The sequence below is a fragment of the Electrophorus electricus genome, unplaced genomic scaffold, assembly GCF_041902795.1.
Source record: "Electrophorus electricus isolate QZ-2024a unplaced genomic scaffold, ASM4190279v1 Scaffold39, whole genome shotgun sequence".
Lineage (NCBI taxonomy): Eukaryota > Metazoa > Chordata > Actinopteri > Gymnotiformes > Gymnotidae > Electrophorus > Electrophorus electricus.
Genome location: NW_027658682.1, coordinates 118,938 through 134,670, shown reverse-complemented (window position 1 = coordinate 134,670; position 15,733 = coordinate 118,938).

The following is a 15,733-nucleotide window of genomic DNA, read 5'->3' as shown; positions in this document are numbered from 1 at the left end:
TGCTCACACTCCATAATGTGCAAAAGATATTTAAAGTGTAGGACAGTCGAAGCATTATGTGTGCGTGATGTTATTAACGTGACAGTAAAAGCTTACCATTTTTAAATGGGGGCTGATCGACTTTCCACTTATACAAGACTTATGTCAAGAGTACATGTCAAAAATTAGAGACGAAATGAGGTGCTAAATGCCGCAATTAGGCATACAGCAGTCAAAGGCAATTTGGAAACACACTTAGAAAACAAAGATCATGATCTTTGATCATGATCAAACTTTCAAAAAGCTTCTCAACGTGACGAGAATGTGAGGTTTAGGTTCATCTATAGTGTTACAGTATCAATGTGAAATATGGATATCGAGGTCAGCATCACGTAAGAATGTATATGTCTGAAACATCTTCGTCGCCATAAATGTTGTGTTGTTACATAATTAAGCAGTCCATCCAGTTTCATTTACTTGATTTATTAGCAACCTGTGTCCACTGTCTAACTCAAGTATTTTTATTTTTATTTCCTCCATGTTGTTTATAATAGGCCTACTGTTTTCACTTGAACAAGGAAAATCATACTCAAAACAAATATATAAGTGGACAGTCAGGGTGAAATAAGTAACATTCTCCTTTTAATGTTATATTTAAAAAAAATATTAAAGGTCTTAAGTATGTCAGTGTTTTAGTTAGTCTTTTGGCCAATGTTTTTTTTAAAAAGAGATAAGGAGATACCAGAACAAAATAGAAAAGCAAATAATAGAGGGAGATGGCATGGGATGGAGGGATGATAAAAGACAGGGGTAGTAACGGATAATTTATTCTATTCTCTCAGCTATTCTCTTTAACTAATTCTGAAGTCTGCATCTTTATTTTCTATTTGAATGTTAACTTTACGACTAGCTGATTGGGGTTTAGGAACGACACTAGCGTTGATTTTGATTCTCGCCACAGTTCTAGTAATAAGCAGTGTTACAACTCTACATGCAAAGTCACTGAACAGTTGACTGTTAATTCTGTAGTAAGCATAATGCAAAAAATACAACAACATATTTTGTTGTGATTGAAAAAATTACGTCCTAAATACATGCGTTGTAAATACATTGACATTAGTATTTTTAATTAATTTCTAACATTCAGAGACATTCAGAGGTGTTTCTATTAGGCCCAGAGTCAGCTAGGTCTCCACTCTCTAATTACTCAATGAACCTCAATGGTTTCCCAATCACATCTTCTCTAACAGTTAAAGATCTTGGAGTTATGGATCCCAGTCTCTCGTTCGAAGCTCACGTAAATAAATAATGTTTCTAGGACCCCCTTTCTCCACCTTAGAAACATTTCAAAGATTAGGAACATGCTCTCCACACATAATGCAGAAAAGGTAGTCCATGCATTTATTACTTCAATATTGGACTACTGTAATCCCTTACTATCTAGCTGTGCTATTAAGTGCCTAAAGTGCCTAGCGAGTTCAAAATGCAGCAGCCATAGTTCTTAATAGAGCTAGAAAATTTGATCACATCAATCATATCTTAGCTACTTTACTTTGGCTCCCAGTAAAATTTCGTATTGATTATAAACTACTTTTAATAATTCCAAATGTGCATTAGACTTTACAGTAACCTAAGACAACCCTTTTGCATGAAGGGAACTGGTAACTATGCTCACACTCCATAATGTGCAAAAGATATTTAAAGTGTAGGACAGTCGAAGCATTATGTGTGCGTGTGCGTGATGTTATTAACGTGACAGTAAAAGCTTACCATTTTTAAATGGGGGCTGATCGACTTTCCACTTATGCAAGACTTATGTCAAGAGTACATGTCAAAAATTAGAGACGAAATGAGGTGCTAAATGCCGCAATTAGGCATACAGCAGTCAAAGGCAATTTGGAAACACACTTAGAAAACAAAGATCATGATCTTTGATCATGATCAAACTTTCAAAAAGCTTCTCAACGTGACGAGAATGTGAGGTTTAGGTTCATCTATAGTGTTACAGTATCAATGTGAAATATGGATATCGAGGTCAGCATCACGTAAGAATGTATATGTCTGAAACATCTTCGTCGCCATAAATGTTGTGTTGTTACATAATTAAGCAGTCCATCCAGTTTCATTTACTTGATTTATTAGCAACCTGTGTCCACTGTCTAACTCAAGTATTTTTATTTTTATTTCCTCCATGTTGTTTATAATAGGCCTACTGTTTTCACTTGAACAAGGAAAATCATACTCAAAACAGATATATAAGTGGACAGTCAGGGTGAAATAAGTAACATTCTCCTTTTAATGTTATATTTAAAAAAAATATTAAAGGTCTTAAGTATGTCAGTGTTTTAGTTAGTCTTTTGGCCAATGTTTTTTTTTAAAAAGAGATAAGCAGATACCAGAACAAAATAGAAAAGCAAATAATAGAGGGAGATGGCATGGGATGGAGGGATGATAAAAGACAGGGGTAGTAACGGATAATTTATTCTATTCTCTCAGCTATTCTCTTTAACTAATTCTGAAGTCTGCATCTTTATTTTCTATTTGAATGTTAACTTTACGACTAGCTGATTGGGGTTTAGGAACGACACTAGCGTTGATTTTGATTCTCGCCACAGTTCTAGTAATAAGCAGTGTTACAACTCTACATGCAAAGTCACTGAACAGTTGACTGTTAATTCTGTAGTAAGCATAATGCAAAAAATACAACAACATATTTTGTTGTGATTGAAAAAATTACGTCCTAAATACATGCGTTGTAAATACATTGACATTAGTATTTTTAATTAATTTCTAACATTCAGAGACATTCAGAGGTGTTTCTATTAGGCCCAGAGTCAGCTAGGTCTCCACTCTCTAATTACTCAATGAACCTCAATGGTTTCCCAATCACATCTTCTCTAACAGTTAAAGATCTTGGAGTTATGGATCCCAGTCTCTCGTTCGAAGCTCACGTAAATAAATAATGTTTCTAGGACCCCCTTTCTCCACCTTAGAAACATTTCAAAGATTAGGAACATGCTCTCCACACATAATGCAGAAAAGGTAGTCCATGCATTTATTACTTCAATATTGGACTACTGTAATCCCTTACTATCTAGCTGTGCTATTAAGTGCCTAAAGTGCCTAGCGAGTTCAAAATGCAGCAGCCATAGTTCTTAATAGAGCTAGAAAATTTGATCACATCAATCATATCTTAGCTACTTTACTTTGGCTCCCAGTAAAATTTCGTATTGATTATAAACTACTTTTAATAATTCCAAATGTGCATTAGACTTTACAGTAACCTAAGACAACCCTTTTGCATGAAGGGAACTGGTAACTATGCTCACACTCCATAATGTGCAAAAGATATTTAAAGTGTAGGACAGTCGAAGCATTATGTGTGCGTGTGCGTGATGTTATTAACGTGACAGTAAAAGCTTACCATTTTTAAATGGGGGCTGATCGACTTTCCACTTATGCAAGACTTATGTCAAGAGTACATGTCAAAAATTAGAGACGAAATGAGGTGCTAAATGCCGCAATTAGGCATACAGCAGTCAAAGGCAATTTGGAAACACACTTAGAAAACAAAGATCATGATCTTTGATCATGATCAAACTTTCAAAAAGCTTCTCAACGTGACGAGAATGTGAGGTTTAGGTTCATCTATAGTGTTACAGTATCAATGTGAAATATGGATATCGAGGTCAGCATCACGTAAGAATGTATATGTCTGAAACATCTTCGTCGCCATAAATGTTGTGTTGTTACATAATTAAGCAGTCCATCCAGTTTCATTTACTTGATTTATTAGCAACCTGTGTCCACTGTCTAACTCAAGTATTTTTATTTTTATTTCCTCCATGTTGTTTATAATAGGCCTACTGTTTTCACTTGAACAAGGAAAATCATACTCAAAACAGATATATAAGTGGACAGTCAGGGTGAAATAAGTAACATTCTCCTTTTAATGTTATATTTAAAAAAAATATTAAAGGTCTTAAGTATGTCAGTGTTTTAGTTAGTCTTTTGGCCAATGTTTTTTTTTAAAAAGAGATAAGCAGATACCAGAACAAAATAGAAAAGCAAATAATAGAGGGAGATGGCATGGGATGGAGGGATGATAAAAGACAGGGGTAGTAACGGATAATTTATTCTATTCTCTCAGCTATTCTCTTTAACTAATTCTGAAGTCTGCATCTTTATTTTCTATTTGAATGTTAACTTTACGACTAGCTGATTGGGGTTTAGGAACGACACTAGCGTTGATTTTGATTCTCGCCACAGTTCTAGTAATAAGCAGTGTTACAACTCTACATGCAAAGTCACTGAACAGTTGACTGTTAATTCTGTAGTAAGCATAATGCAAAAAATACAACAACATATTTTGTTGTGATTGAAAAAATTACGTCCTAAATACATGCGTTGTAAATACATTGACATTAGTATTTTTAATTAATTTCTAACATTCAGAGACATTCAGAGGTGTTTCTATTAGGCCCAGAGTCAGCTAGGTCTCCACTCTCTAATTACTCAATGAACCTCAATGGTTTCCCAATCACATCTTCTCTAACAGTTAAAGATCTTGGAGTTATGGATCCCAGTCTCTCGTTCGAAGCTCACGTAAATAAATAATGTTTCTAGGACCCCCTTTCTCCACCTTAGAAACATTTCAAAGATTAGGAACATGCTCTCCACACATAATGCAGAAAAGGTAGTCCATGCATTTATTACTTCAATATTGGACTACTGTAATCCCTTACTATCTAGCTGTGCTATTAAGTGCCTAAAGTGCCTAGCGAGTTCAAAATGCAGCAGCCATAGTTCTTAATAGAGCTAGAAAATTTGATCACATCAATCATATCTTAGCTACTTTACTTTGGCTCCCAGTAAAATTTCGTATTGATTATAAACTACTTTTAATAATTCCAAATGTGCATTAGACTTTACAGTAACCTAAGACAACCCTTTTGCATGAAGGGAACTGGTAACTATGCTCACACTCCATAATGTGCAAAAGATATTTAAAGTGTAGGACAGTCGAAGCATTATGTGTGCGTGTGCGTGATGTTATTAACGTGACAGTAAAAGCTTACCATTTTTAAATGGGGGCTGATCGACTTTCCACTTATGCAAGACTTATGTCAAGAGTACATGTCAAAAATTAGAGACGAAATGAGGTGCTAAATGCCGCAATTAGGCATACAGCAGTCAAAGGCAATTTGGAAACACACTTAGAAAACAAAGATCATGATCTTTGATCATGATCAAACTTTCAAAAAGCTTATCAACGTGACGAGAATGTGAGGTTTAGGTTCATCTATAGTGTTACAGTATCAATGTGAAATATGGATATCGAGGTCAGCATCACGTAAGAATGTATATGTCTGAAACATCTTCGTCGCCATAAATGTTGTGTTGTTACATAATTAAGCAGTCCATCCAGTTTCATTTACTTGATTTATTAGCAACCTGTGTCCACTGTCTAACTCAAGTATTTTTATTTTTATTTCCTCCATGTTGTTTATAATAGGCCTACTGTTTTCACTTGAACAAGGAAAATCATACTCAAAACAGATATATAAGTGGACAGTCAGGGTGAAATAAGTAACATTCTCCTTTTAATGTTATATTTAAAAAAAATATTAAAGGTCTTAAGTATGTCAGTGTTTTAGTTAGTCTTTTGGCCAATGTTTTTTTTAAAAAGAGATAAGAAGATACCAGAACAAAATAGAAAAGCAAATAATAGAGGGAGATGGCATGGGATAGAGGGATGGAGGGATGATAAAAGACAGGGGTAGTAACGGATAATTTATTCTATTCTCTCAGCTATTCTCTTTAACTAATTCTGAAGTCTGCATCTTTATTTTCTATTTGAATGTTAACTTTACGACTAGCTGATTGGGGTTTAGGAACGACACTAGCGTTGATTTTGATTCTCGCCACAGTTCTAGTAATAAGCAGTGTTACAACTCTACATGCAAAGTCACTGAACAGTTGACTGTTAATTCTGTAGTAAGCATAATGCAAAAAATACCTAGCATAAATAAATACGCAAGAATGCAGAGCACGAATAGTCGTTGCTTACAATCACTAGACAATCACTAGCAACTACATTTGCTAATCATTTTCTCTTTAAGGTTGGTATAAATTGAAAACTATTGCAGAGGTGACGTGTGATGTCATAATGCAGCCGCATCAATTATGCAATTATGATGTAGTCAAAGAACAGATTTTTCAAATGAACAATTTCTGTGAACCATTTTTAGTCTACAGATCACAGATAACGGTTACACTTGGATTTTCAAAACTAAATTTATTATGGGTCAGTCCGGTAGTTACGACTGCAATCCAAGACGCAAGGAACCTGTTCTTTCTGACAAGTATGAAAAGGAAAAGCACGGGATATTTGGTAAATATAGGAAAAAGAAGAACGAAAAGACACGAGCCCAGATCCCTGCCAGAATATTCACGCAGCTTGTGCTATTGTTCACTTGCTGTTGTCGGAAGGGTGTTAAGAGAAGGAACACTACCTCAGTGGATGACTTCTTTAAGGGTAAGTTCTGACCACAGCCACCACTTGGATGAACTGTGTGTGTGTGTGTGTGTGTGTGTCTGAGAGAGAGAGATCTACGTAGAAGTGTTCTAAGTATCTATACAACGCTAATAAGACATTTTCTGTTACTTTTTAAACAGATACTAGACCAAAGTATTTATTGAAGAATGACTTGCCTACTGAGAGAACTGAATCAGCCATGGTAAGTAAAGTAGAACCAAGACAAATGATTTAAAGCCATACTGAGGCAAGGGATAAAAGCCACAAAAAATGGAAAAATAGCTATGGTGAAGAAGTGATGCTAATTTAATGCTTGTACTTAAGTACACTGAAATGTATTTGAATATAAATTACAAATGCATTTCAACAAATGTTGGAGAAATTAATTAAAAACACTAATGTCAATTTATTTAGATGATATTTAGGACACATACATTTAGCATATGCAATCTTTGTCAATTACAGGAAAAAAAAAATTGTTGGTGGGTTTTTTGTTTGTTTGTTTTACATTCTCCTTAATATAGAATTAACAGTCGACTGTTCGGTGACTTTGCATGCTGAGTTGTAACACTGATTATTAGTATAATTGTCGCTAGAATCAAAATCAACACTAGCTAAAATGACTGAATGCATTGGAATTTATTATTCCAATAGCACAATTTGAATGGGTCTACGGTACCTTAGTGTGTCAGGTCCTGTTATTTCTGTTGAACATTTGATATTTGGGGGCACATTTTTACATCATTAGGCCTGCAGGCTATGTGATAACGGCTATGCGATAAAAATTGTATTTGTTTCCTTTCCAGTCCAATACAAACTATAAATTCCAAATGCATCAAAATGTAATTAAAGTCATATTTCAATTCAATGTATTTAAATACTGTTCAACAATATTTCTACTTATATCTACAGGTGGAACTGAAGTCTTTCAAAAAGATAGAACCTCCAGATATGAATTTCAAGATGATGCTTCCTGAAAAGACTCCTTTGAATCAGATTTACGATCACAATGACTGGGATGAATGTATTGAGGACCCGGAAGCCATGTTTGCTAGAGTGAGAAAGTCTGCAGTGGAGCAGAGCAATCCTAACACTTGTTTTCCATAAATTCTCACAATGCTATGAACTATACATTTCAAGTAGATGTAATTAAATATTGCTTAACACTGTTTCTCTTCATAGCTGGAACTGAAACTGAATTCTTTCATAAAGATGCAATATGATTTCTGTGAACATGATATGGACCAACTGATTGAGGAGATGGAATCCACAGTTGTTAGAGTGAGAAAGTTTGCAATGCAGCAGAGCAATCCTAACACTTGTTTTCCATGAATACTAACAATGCAATTAAATATGCATTTCAAGTAGATGTAATTAAATATTGCTCAACACGGTTTTTGTGTCTGCAGGTATTAGACGCCGTACTTGCTAGGGAGGATATGGCTGCATAACCTCTGACGACAGCAATAAACAGCATTAAAAATACTCTGACATTTTTCAGTCTAATCTCTGCCTATGTTGTCTGCAACACAGTCAATTAAACCATGGATAGTAATTATATCTTTTTTTTTTTTGTCTCACAAACATTCTGAATGTAACATTTCCTAGAGCTTTTAAGATACAATCACCATACTTGGCACCCACACTATTTTTTCCCTTGATGTCCACTTACATCTATGTGGCTTAATAATCACAATTCATTTTTACACAACCAATTTCCAACCTCTATAGATATCGCTGGGAATTCAACAGACACCTGTTGCTACTGCACCTTTAAGACGGATGTAAGATAAATGAGCTCCTTTATGATTGGCTGCCCTGTATTGTGCTTCATTCAAAAGGTACTCAGAGCTGAAATGCCTGAGAAAGGCAATTTAAGTGGGTGTGCTAAACCTCTATAGGCTGACTAGGCAGAGATAGGTCAATAAAGTGTTCTTGTGACATTAGAAATACAAATTTCAATATGGGGGCATTTTTGCAGCTAACTAAAACACTGACCTAGTTAAGAATTTTAACATTTAAAATAAATAAATATATAATATATATTAAAAGGTGAATGTTACTTATTTCACTCTGAATGTAAAACAGTCCATATTGTGTTAAATGGGATTTCCATCCCATGTTTTTAAGGCTGCCTTATGTATAAATAAATAAGCAAGAATGCAGAGCATGAATAGGTCAGTCTTCCATTCTGTATCACATACCTACCTTTGATAACACCGTGGTAACTGGAAAAAAAACAACCCTTTTTACTCAGTTGTCACTACTTCCAATAGACTTCACGCTAATCTCATAGAAGTCCACCCCTTTCCGTGTCCTCCGGAAACAGCAATTCCGTTGTGTTGTGACAGGATTTGTTCCTGAAGTTGTATGCGTTTTCTAAATTTGCACCGCATTTCTAAAGTGTGTTACCACTTTGATGAATATGCTTTGTGTATTTGCAGCACGATGGGTTTTCCAGGACACCGTAATTTATGCATGTTTAATTCCATCTTTTATTCACGTACTAAGCCCAACTCTATAGGCTAATATTTATAAAACCGAGATAACCATAGAAACGTCTTCATCTGTGCTTGATACTTTCACGGAAAAACGGAACTGCTGCTTGTCAAGCTTGTTTCATCAGGTTTTATATCATCGTCATGACGTGTTTGAATTGATCCCAGACATATGCAGTCCTCATCAAAATCCATTCATGTCCTAGGCTGTGAGTAAGCTATGTTCTCTCTCTGGTCACAGTTGGCAAATAAATTGTGCATATAGATTGTGGGGAAAACACTTTAGCACGTGTTCTCCAAAGAAGTGTCTTAATATGAGCTATCTAGCTAGTTCCAATGTCAACTGTAATCATAACACTGGGTTTCTCTCTGTGCTCAGGTGTCTTATTCGCATGCCAGTAACATGTTAGCGATATTGCAGTAGTGTGAATTTTTATGTTGCCCGTGATGAAAGGTGACAGCGAATAAAAATCCAAACATTTTTTTTGTTCAGGTCTTTTTAACGGTCATAACCCACACATATTTATCTAACAAAAAAATCAGGTTCCCTAAACTATCCCACATGTCATACTGAAGAAAAAAAAAATCACTTGTTGCTAAGAGATAGTAGAAGCACAGTAATCCGCTACCTGTAAAAATAATTGAACGTTACAACTCTGGCTTTGAATACATTCTTATGGATTCTATTTACAGTGTGGTTATACAATAAAATAAGTTGTACATTAAAATAATTGTAATTATTTACAGGTGCACACGTTTGCCAGAGCGCAAGACTAATTGCGTTTTAAAGTAACAATGCTTATAGATGTATGTCTAGAGAAATTAGGGCGCAAATGTAACTTTGTAGCCAGTTATCTATGATAAAACGTAACCTGTCATATTTGGAACATTTCTCCTTACCACAGGGCGAGACAGTGAGGATTTTAGGAAAAACATTACGCTACCTGAATTTACCAAACTATACTGCGGAAGTTAAAGAATCTTAACGTTTGAAACGCATACACACACACACACACACACACACACACACACGTAAATAATATTTATTTTCAAGAGGGTGACAACGTATGAGAACTGAGAACTTGCATCAGTAATGACGAAATAATACATATTCAGAACATCTAAGAGTCAAAACTCCGTTTTAAAACAAAACAATGAGGTGCGCTGTATCGCGAATATCAGTTAAAGGACCTGTAAAAACCATATTTGATATTTTACTTAATTCTCTAATCGAGTAGATCACAGATTCGAACAGGATGGGCTGTGTTTGCTCGTGTATGAAGGTATGTATGTTTTTTCCTACACTTTGGGAACGATTTTAAATACGATAATCTGAAAAGGATTAAGATTTATTGTGCATGTCACGGAACGCTTCCACTGGTCACGTGGTATGGCCCGCCGCGTGCACTGGGAGTTCTTCGTTGACTGTCTCGTGCGTAACCTTGCCTATGTTGTTCAGCACACACCTGCATCGGTTTACTCTTGTCATGTTTGTATGTATTTAAACCCTTGTTAGTGTGTGCCTTATTGTCAGTCGTTGATCATGTTCACGGTCACAGTTTGTGTTATACGTGAGTGCCGGTGTCTGTATCGTATGTTAATAATCGTTAATAAACGTCTCCGTGGAGCGAGTCTGTACGTCCTGTTCCTTGAGCAGCGGCACTCGGGCCGTTACAGTGCGTAACTAATTAGCATTTTCCTGTAAAAAAAATAGCGCAAATGCAGATGATTAAAAAGTTTTGTTTTGTTTTTTTTTAAATCAAAATGAGATTCTTGTAAGAATACCGAGATATCGCTAAGTCGCGATAATACTGCATATACAAATCAATACGTTTCTACAATGCTTTTCTACAGAAAAAGAAGAAGGAGAAAACGAATAGAAGTTGGTGGAGACCCATAATCTCATCCTCCAAAGTGTCTGACTCCTGCGTGGCATTAGACGGTCACGCCGCGAATGTGACCACCTCCACTTCTTGCCCCTCTTCCTCTGAGGGGTCCCTGATCTTCAGTACTGCTTCTTCCTTTTCACCTGTGGACATATCCCACAATGCCTCTTCTACCCAGTCGTGCCTTCCTGGTCAAGCCTCCTCCTCCTCCTCATATGAGTCGCTCAGGACTACAGCAGTGATTGTTCCTGGTTAGAGCTCAGCAGATTTGATCATGTTGTTCAAATGCATAGTCTGTTTTTGGTTAAGGACATTTACTCCAAGTTTCTGTTCTCTATACAGAGGCTGCAGATAAAGATGTGGACTCCGTGCGCATTGAGAGGTGGGTACATTATCAAAATTCATCTTCGTGGCAGAGAAAAGTGTGGCATGGTGGTTACCCAATGGCACTGCCATTGTAACTTCCTTGGGGCATAAAACGAGAAAAAACATCATTGTCTTTTTCATTCTTCACACCTTTATCTGTCTAAGGGTTGTTATGTGAACATTTTGTGCATAACTGGCCACTGTGTATTCATCTCTCCCTTCTTTTCTGTCTCTCAGGTTTCCGGCTGTTCTGATGCAAGCAGACACTCGTGTTCAGCCGCAGAATTTATTGCGACAGCTGCTGCACGTCCTCAGGAGTAAAAGGAGGCGTCAGATTGGTCAGGGTGAGGGCCAAGGCCACACCCCCATCCATTCCGCTGTCGAACACCTCAACATTCGGCAGCTCGGGTAAAGACGAGAATACACACCGCGTTTTACTACACAGCCTATTAAGAGTAGATGATTTTACAGTTTACACAGGTGAAGCTCAGTCTTTTTCTCCTATACAAATACAAACATATTGTAATTAAATGAGCAGTAAGTCATTTAGCAGTTCTTCTTCACATTATGAAACAGCCATTATACTGACATGTAGTGGCCTGGATGTTTCAGAGCTTGTGCACTAAATCTATTTTTAACATGGATGACCTGTTAGGTTTCCCAACATTGGGAACAGCTGCTATATGAACGCCACTCTGCAGTGCCTACTGAGTATCTCCTGCTTCTGGAGACCCATCAGAGCTCAGTCATCCTGCTTGATGGATCTTTCTAGTTGCCAGATGCTCAGGTACCCGTTCAGAACCAGAGGCTTCACTTGGGTCTAAATGAACTGTTTAATCATGAGTGCTTAAGGAGGTGCTGTGATGCTCAGAGATATAAACCACTTGGTCTCCCTGTTGCTGTGTGTAGATGTTTTTCAGATCTGCAGCAGGCCCGGCTCACCACTCGCAGCACAAAGCAGAAGGTGCAGCTCCTGGGAGCCCTGCTTGAGTGTGTTTCAGCCCACTGCCCTGCATTCGAAGAGGACTATGAACAGGTCCAGCTAAATGGCCCCCTCAGCCATTCAGAACACATCAGAACCTCACGCAGTACCCTGCAGGAACTGCACACGGCCACCTTTGTTTTCTCACCGTGCTGCTGTTGAAGTCCAGGAGCAAATCCTCCTCTGATGTTCTCCTGTGCTGTCCTCCACAGGATGCTCATGAGTTCCTGATGCTCTGCTTACTGCAGCTGAAAGAGGAGGGAGAGAGACTCAGGGCCTCTTTCTTCTCTTACATCTGCCCTGTGGCAAACTTTGAGTTTCATATCAAGTCTGTGCTCACATGTACCAGGTAATTAGGTATCACTGTTGCATATCTCCTTTGTGTTAATGGACTGGTCTTAACCAGTCTTAACGTGTTTGTTTAAAGTACATTTTCTCACCGAGAGTAGGCGCTTTCTCCGGACATCTCTGTTTAAAGTATTCATGAAAGTTTCATAACATACATAACTTAAATATGAACATGTAAAATGCTCACAAGTTCAGCTTGTATTCATCACATAGCTTTCAAATCTCAGAGAGTGTGTGAGTTTGGGAAAACATAACAGACATGGACTGAGCATTCTAAATGTTTTCTGCTCTGATGCTTCACATTAGATAAGATGTTATCTACTTGTAAAACTGAGCAAATTAGCATGTGATAACTCACACACTGTATAAGGGATGCAGGAGATTATTTCTGTGCAAATGTTGTAACATTTCTGTTCTCCATTTTGTGAAAGCTGTGGAAAGCAGAGCTGCAGAGTGGATGTCTACAACCACCTCTCTGTAAATCTGAGCCCTGCTACGACCGACAGCCTACACACTTACTTTAAGGTTGGTCACCTCACACACCCTCTTTGGATAAGGCTTCATTACTGTGTTGTAAAGGAGAGAATACAGATATGACATGCTACCATTTTGATTTTATCACTCTCAATGAAAGGGTCTCTTTCTTTTTTCAGCCAACACTACTGGAGCGTTTTTGTGAGTGTGAAGCAGGCTGCGAGGCAACTGAAGAGGTGGAGTTTTTCACACTGCCACGGTGAGTCTCGTCTGACGTAGATGACCTTAAAGAATGAGTTTTAAACCAGTCCAACACACACACCCTCCTCCACTCACACACACTTCCAGTCCTTAAGTCACTTTTCCTCTTGGAACAGTATTTTCGTCCTCCACCTTAAGCGGTTTGACATGCTGGGCCAAAAGCTCTCAGACGTGATGGACGTCCCGTCCGAGCTGGATCTCTCTGCCCTTCCTGGGGTGGCTTCTCTCAGGCAGCAGTCGAGGTGAGCTCGTACCATCAACCCGTGCCCACATACTTCTCTGTCCACCCATTCCCATTTAGCTACAAAATGCCGACTGAATGGCTTTGTGGTTTGTCCTCAGTGGAGCAGCGGGAACCCAGGACAAACCGCAAGAAATGCAAAATGATAAACTGGGGGAAAACTCCAGTCCCCAGCCAGGTAGAGTTGTGCCATTTTCTTACAGTGGAGTGATAATACGGCTGTGTATAAGTATCTGCCATAATGACTAAGTTCTTTTAACCCATCAGTAGTAAATGAGAGAGGAGAAGGACAGGGAGCTAGAGGACAGCAAGTAAGCCTACCGGTGAGGAGAGAGAGAGACCAAAAAGAAGAGAGATACAGGCTGAGAGAGACACAGAGACAGAATGAGAGAGAATGAAAGAGGCCTGTTAATACAGAGATGGCGTTCGATCCGTGATGCGTTTTCAGTTAATCGTATGAAAAAAAAGATGTATTTGTTTGTTGCAGGAATGTGCACCCACTGGCACCTACAGACTCCAGGCGGTGGTTTCTCATTTAGGTGACAGCATGGACCATGGTGAGTAATCTGACATTATTTATACACGTGCAGTAGAAACTATTAAATGACTAAGGACCACCGACTACTCCGACAGGCCACTATATCAGTGACACAGCTGAGGGAGAAGGACAGAGCTGGTTGTCATTCAGTGACTTAAAAGTATCAAGAAGCACTGAGCCAGCCATCCTGAAGAGCAGGACAAAAACAGCCTACCTGATTTTCTACGTGCACAGGTAGAATCTCACCTTTCAGACTTGGGAATGTAGGTACCTCAGTCTAGGAGCACTCTAACAGAAACAAGTTTTACAAGCTTATATATGTAGGGAGTAAATTAGCCTTTACTGTGCCCTGGGACTGCAGGTCTCTTGTGCATGACAGGTGAGTGAGGCCTACTCCCAGCACCGGTTGGCAGGTGCTAACCTTCTTTCTCAGTCCTTTCACCCTTCCCTCTCTGCAAAAGAATTTAAAAAATTTTAACACATTAAAATGAGCCATTTTTTATTCTCCACAAAATAGTAAATGCCCCCTCTGGCGTTCTTGTTAAAACACTTTTTCCATATTTTTAACCCATAGATGTATAACATGAATAATACTATACTTGTCAAGTCAACATATTTAGATGAGGTGTCCTAGTGTCAGTTATTGTCTTCTAATCGCTATTGGAGATGTACAAGTCCCCTTTCTTTATCCCCAACATTGTTCATACTAAAAGATTAATTTCTTTTCCAAGTAGCACATGGCAGGGATTAAACACCTATTTACATGGACGTCACTTCCATCGCCACATATGAGAACACTACCAGGGTGCTTCACTGACGGAGGAAGAGCTTCAGTCCTTTTTGAGGAATAACCAACTTGTATTTTAATTTGCAGATGTTAGGAGTGAACCAGCATCTGTCTATAGTTCTTTTAATTGTGAGCACACATATTTAAACCCTTGTTTTGTTGTTGTTTGTCAGTGTTTGACCCCATGTATGCTGCTTTGTTGTGTTTTAAGACTGCCTGTTATGTTCTAAGTAGTGTTAATGCTTAATGTTCTTCGTGTTTGGTTTTGTCTTGTTCTGTATGATAATAAACGTCTGTGGCATCTGAACCGCAGCTCATCTTTGCATCCGGCTTCACGTCACAGGAACACCGACCGTTGAAGGTTGCCTCGAGCCAAGGGAAAGAAGAAAAAGGGGAAGAAGCAGTGTAGCTGCTTCTACCCAACCCATGCAGGAGAATCCTCCATACTTGTGGGAACACTCCCTGTCATCACATCGGGGGAGAGTATCTCTGGAGGATTTTGGGGGGGCCCTGGTGGTGGTCCAGGATCAGATGCTGCAGAGTCCTGCCTACCTTCACTGGATTACCGGGACCCGTACGATTACGACTACCAATATCCAGGGTCAGACTCTGCAGGGTCCTACTATCCCCCCACGGACTACCAGGAGGATTACAGCAGGAGTGAGGAGTATGTTGACGTCGGCCTCAGGTCAGACACCGAATCCGACCGCTCTGAGGATCCATCAGTGGAGGTGGAGGAGGCCCGCCATGAGGATCCTTCCTGTGGTTTATAGACCGGGTCAGAGGACTCTGAAAGCGACAAGCCTCCGATGTTAGTGCTTAATGTTCTTCGTGT